Raw genomic sequence first — 6000 nt, forward strand, 5'->3', positions numbered from 1 at the left:
TGAGACTCATTCTCCTCATCTGAAAGTAGGGGATAATAATAGGTCATTACTGAGTTGCTGTGATGATTAGAAATAATGTTAATACTTAACAATAGGCATTTGTTGAGTTGTAGCTGATGATAAAAATCATATTGATAGTAAAAGGGATTGCCACCGATTTTCTATATCAGCTTACCTAGTGCATTCAAACAAAATTCCTCACAAATTTTTGTATATAAACCAACCATAATTAACACAACTGTTCCACAAATATTTATTGACCATTCAGGTGGTTAAAGGCACTGTGTTGCAGTTGTGTGTGTGTGTGTGTGTGTGTGTGTGTTTGAAGTATGTATTCTGGGTGAGGAATACAAAGATGAATCCACTTGAAGTTTTTTCTCAAATAGTTTACAGGCCAGTATGCAGGCAAAATATGTACATTAGTATTAGTAGTGTAGAAATCTCCTAGTGTTAAATGCCCTGTAAGAAATACAGGTAATGTGTAATGAAGGTGGAAAAGAGAAAGATTGTGACTGGGTGGGGTGGGTGGAGAGGAGTGAGGGGTAGAATCTGGGAAGACTTAGTAGAAGAGGTGATTTTTTAGCTGAGCTTTTGAGTTGGGCTTTGAAAAAGGGATAAGATTTGATCATCCCACTATGGGGGTGAAATTAAAATGGATGAAGAAATGGACATTCCTATTGGAGGAAATAGTGAAAATAAAGGCACAGAGTTTAGCAGTTATAGCTTATGAATGGACAAGCAGCAGTTCAGTTTGGATGAAGCCTGGGGTATGTGAAGGAAGTATGTAAGTTCACAGACATATAATGTGATACATAGCTACTTAAAGAGAAAGTTGCCATGTAGCAGAGATGACAGTAAAAAGCAAATGTTGTATATATACTAGGTCAAGAAATGTGTGGTCTTGAATTTTTAACTGCCCTATATATTTTCTTAATTTACTGAACTACTGACACCCATTAGCTATCTCCCCTCTCCACCCAGGAATACCTGATAGAGCTTGACTATGATTTTATCTCAACATTTCCAAGAACTTTTTAATGTGTGTTTTCTCAATACCCCGTAATTCTGCCTGTGATGTACTCCATGTTCAGAATGGTTCAATTCCCCTCCTCCTCCAAGTCAGGTATTAAACAAGCAAGACTGTCTCATGTTAACCCCAGCATGGACCTCTTGGTTTAGATATTTCATTTCAATTATTTCTTCTTGGAGCATATTTACATAACCAAATTCCATTTCCTCATCTTCTTCCATTCCATTTATGCCATGATTTTGTTCTTGTCACTGCTGTATTTGATTTTTCTAGCACAGCTGGATTATCTAAAACTGTGTTATTTGTATATATCCCTGACAGAAAAATAGCTCCCCTCTTATTCTCTGATTATTTCTTGGCTAAAAGACTGAAGCAGAAAATATCATTAGCAAGGAGTCACATCAGATTCCTGGGACATTTGTATTTTCTTTATGTATGCCAGCAGAGCATGGTCCAACAGCATGTGAAAATGGGAAAGATTACACTGATGAATTATTTGTCAAGAGCTGAAAAGTCATTTTGGTTTTCTTGATTTTTTGAGAGAGCTTCGTGATTTCTTTTTTCAGCTGCCTTTAAGCAAGCAGGGTTGTACTTCTGAGGCACTTTTTGCTTTCAACATTTGTGTAAGCCAGATATGGTGCAATCTAGTCACTGTGCTACATCAGGATGACTGCAGTAGATAGCACAGTTTGAAAAATAAAGATTGTTATTTAAAAATAACTCCATGGGGGAACATTTCTGGCAAGTTTCATAAGAAACTGTAAATCATAAGTGACTCTGAGTAGGGGGAGTGGAGAGGACTTTTAGTTTTCATTTTACATTTTTCTGTAGCATTTGAGTTATTTTTGAAATATGAGCATACATTTCTTCTTTTTTTAAAAAATAGCTTTATTGAGGTATAGTTGATATCTAAAATTGCACATATGTTTTGTGTACTATTTGATAAGTTTGGACATAAGCAAACACCTGTGATACCATTACCATAATCAAGGTAATAGACATATCCAACATCTCCCAGAGCTGCTTTGTGTCTTGTGTGTGTGTGTGTGGTAAGAACACAACATGAGAGCACACATTTTTTTTTAATGAAGAAATAAAAAGGAGGCTTACCATCTGGCTGTGGCCTCATGTCCAAGTTTCTTGATTTGGCATTCAAAGCCCTGTAAGATGCAGTTCTATCCCACCTCTCCAGCAGTGTTTCCCTTTTCCCTTACTCATGCCTTACTAACCATGTTAGTCTCTACGTTGTGCTACTCACGTGGCACACTCAGTCAGACTTTGTTTACAGGTCTATGCCCTCTGACTGACTTTCCAAGTTTAAAAATTTAACCCTTCTTTCTAGGCCCAGTTCAGAAGCTGCCTCCTCCTAAGAGCCTTACCTGATTTCCCTAGCCCACACTTCCTGTTGCAAATGCAGCCAACACTGATGGCAGTTCTCATTTGGAATCTAATTATATCTTGTCTTAGTTTTCTCTGGTTAGTCAGAGGAGCCAGATTCTTGTCCTGCCACATGATCCTGGGTAGGTAGCAATCTCTCCTCATCTAGAAAATGAGAGGTGTTGTATGATTTCCTAAATGCCTTCTAGTTCTAACAATCTAGGTTTCTAATATTTGTGAAAGAAGCTTTCAAAAACTCCAAAGCACTACAAAATAGAAACTGGTATTAGGATTACACTTTTTAAATCCCCCACAGCTTTTATAGTAATAGGTAAAAGAGATGCATTTCTGACAAACTTCTTGTATGTATCATCTTAAAGTTTGATAAAAACTACTTCTTTGGTTAACAAAGTCCAACTTTTAAAAAAATTGGAGACTATTTTTTACACATTAGGCACACCAATTTTAACATCAGTTTTCTTCTATAGGCAGCTATATCTTTCATTCTTGGGGTAAAAATCGCTTGAAAATATTTTGATTAATTGCGCATTTGGCATTAATGACCCCTTTCAATGCTGTGTTTCATCAAGCTTGAAAATTTATAAATGTCCTGGTATCATAACTTTTCCTGAAGAAACTAACTTCTCAGACATAAAAGATAATATTACTGTTCCCATACATTTTCCATGGAAATAATAGCTGCAGCAACCACTACAACAGCAACAACAATAGCAAACACTTCTCTAGCATTTACTATGCACTAGGCACTATACTATACTATATTTTTTGCTTATATTAACTTTATATTAACTCATTCAATTAAGTTAGTATAACAACAACCACAACAACCCTACAGGAAAGGCATTTCCCCCTTCCATCTCACAGGTTTAAAGACTGAGGCTCATAAAGGCTAAATAATGTGCTAAGGGGCCACAGACCTGGTAAATGGTGGAGATGGGATTACATCTCAAGCCATTTGTCTTCATACTCTGTGCTCTAAGCAATTTAAACTATTATACTAGGCTGCTTCAGCTCTGTCCCCAACTTTCTGTGTGTCTGTGAATGAGTATCTTCCTTTCTGAGCCTTTTTTCCTTATCTGAAAGTAAGGAGGTTAGACTAGTCAGAGATTGCAAACTAACCATCTCTGGTCTAGAGGTGGCCTGCAGATGTGTTTTGATTGATCTGTACTTATTTTAAAGTTGATTAAAAATCAGGAGATCCTATACAACAGTCCAGTTTTCCAAGTTACCTTGAAAAATAGATCTATGTTAAGCCCATATTCCCATATAGCAACAACCAATAGGAGCTGAGTAAATATTGGTTGCTTCCTTAGCTGGAGAACACACTCTAGTTTTCTGCAGTTCCTAACACTCCCTACTCCATTACATCTACTTGCTTTACTCTTAAACTTTCTCTGCCTGGTTCCTTATAGACATTTGAGCCAGAGCTTTAATCCTGATCGTTAAAGTCCCTTCAAGCTTCAACATTCAGTGATTCTACAGGAAGTTAAAAAACATACTGATATACATGAGAACATGGATGGATCTCAAAAACATCTTGAGTGAAAGAAGCCAGAAACAAAAGAGTAAATGGTACCATTTTTTGAAGTTCAAAAGCAGGGAAATTTAATCAATAGTTCTATAAGTCTGAATAGTAGTTACCTCTGGGCATGAGTGGGTATTGACTGGGAAGAAGCACAAGGGAACTTTCTGAGTATGGGTGATAGCAACATTTCATATATTGATCTGGGTAGTGGTCACATGGGTGTATGAATATGTAAAACGTCACTGAAGATTTGTGCATTGTACAGTATATGAATTGTATATTGCATTTTTAGCAAGATACTCATAAAACAGTGGTGTTTAGTGGTTCTCAAAACCTAGTCCTCAAAAGCTGGCATCAGAATAATCTGAGATTTTTCCTTAAAAGCAATTCCCAGGTCACAGCAAGGTCAACAGTTCCAGAATTTCTAGAGGTGGAGCTTTGCGATGTATAGTTTAACAAGTACTGAAAACTTTACGAAGGAGTCAGATATGGGGACTTCTGTTCCTTTCTCTGTCTGGCACTTTTTTTTTTTTTTTTTTTTTTTTTTGCGGTACGCGGGCCTCTCACTGTTGTGGCCTCTCCCATTGCGGAGCACAGGCTCCGGACGCGCAGGCTCAGTGGCCATGGCTCACGGGCCCAGCCGCTCCGCGGCATGTGGGATCTTCCCGGACCAGGGCACGAACCCGCTTCCCCTGCATTGGCAGGCGGACTGCCAACCACTGCACCACCAGGGAAGCCCTCTGTCTGGCACTTTTAAATCCCGTTCTGAATGAGTTAATTTGTTGGTGTTTGGTTGGGGTGAGGAGAGGAGAAGGAACTCAAACCCCAAAAAAACATTCGGAGCAAAGATTTATTTTCTAGCTTGCTTAGAAATATGCTTGTGGTTGGTGGGGAGATGTGTATGTATGGGGAGTAGTGGTAGGGAATTGACTATTGAAAGAATGTTGGTTTTAAAGAAAGATTAATTCTAATGCTTTTCCAAAGGTGCTCAAGAAGGACAGGACAAATATCATCAAGTTAGCTAGATTATTTGAAGACTAGTATGGTATGAACTGATGGTCAAAATACTTAACTCACTCTAGATTCCAAAAAACTGGTGGCAGGGACTGCCCTCAGCACAATGTTTAAGTGGATTAAGGGGGGAACCCTTAATCCAGTGACTGCTGTCCTCGTAAGAAGACCATGTGAAGATACAGAGACACACAGGGACGAAGGTGATGTGAAGATGGAGGAAGAGATTGGAGCGAAGCACTGTCAAAGCAAAAAGTGTCAGGAGCCACCAGAAACTTGAAGAGGTAAGGAAGGATTTCTCCCTAGAGCCTTCAGAGGGGGCATGGCCCTGTTGACACTTTGATTTTGGACTTCTGGTCTCTAGAACTTTCAGAAAATGAATTTTTCCATTTTTTTATGTTATGGCAACCCCAGGAAACTATTACAGCTTTTTATACTAAGGCCTAGAAGACAGGTCCTTGGGTGGGGAATTCTTTGAAGTCACTGACATTTCTGTGGGAGGGCAATGGATTGAAGGGAAGGAGCCACTAGAAGGAGTAAAAGGCCTCAGAAGCTGGGGGAGGAGAGTAAACATGGTTGCATTCTGCAGATTACACAAGACCAGCCCTGTGGAGAGTCATCTCCAAAGCTTCATTCGAATGCCCCTACTAAGGTCAGCTTTCTGTGCTATACAAATATGGAGTCAACAGTGAGCAGTTGTTACTCTACCTAAGTGCTAAGGAATTAGGAGTTGAAAACAATATCCACAGCCTGAAGACATGAGTCTTGCCTACTCTTTTCCCTCCCCAGAAATCATCACTTGTAAGTGGCCTGACCTCAGGGTGACCTACATAAGTACTAAAGGGTTTGGCAGGCAGGACAATGCACCCCATGTGGCTCCCCATTCCTCTGTCTCAATCAGAAATGGGAAATTTGCTATTAACCTTTTAAATGATCTTTTGTATTTGTTTATTTGGTTTGGTTGTTTGTCTTTTTGAAAATTCATCTGGCTATTTGTTTTACCTCTTCCTTTTTTGGCAATGCCTCTTTAGGCTAG

The sequence above is a fragment of the Stenella coeruleoalba genome, assembly GCF_951394435.1.
Source record: "Stenella coeruleoalba genome assembly, chromosome: X".
In the NCBI taxonomy this organism is placed as follows: Eukaryota; Metazoa; Chordata; class Mammalia; order Artiodactyla; family Delphinidae; genus Stenella; species Stenella coeruleoalba.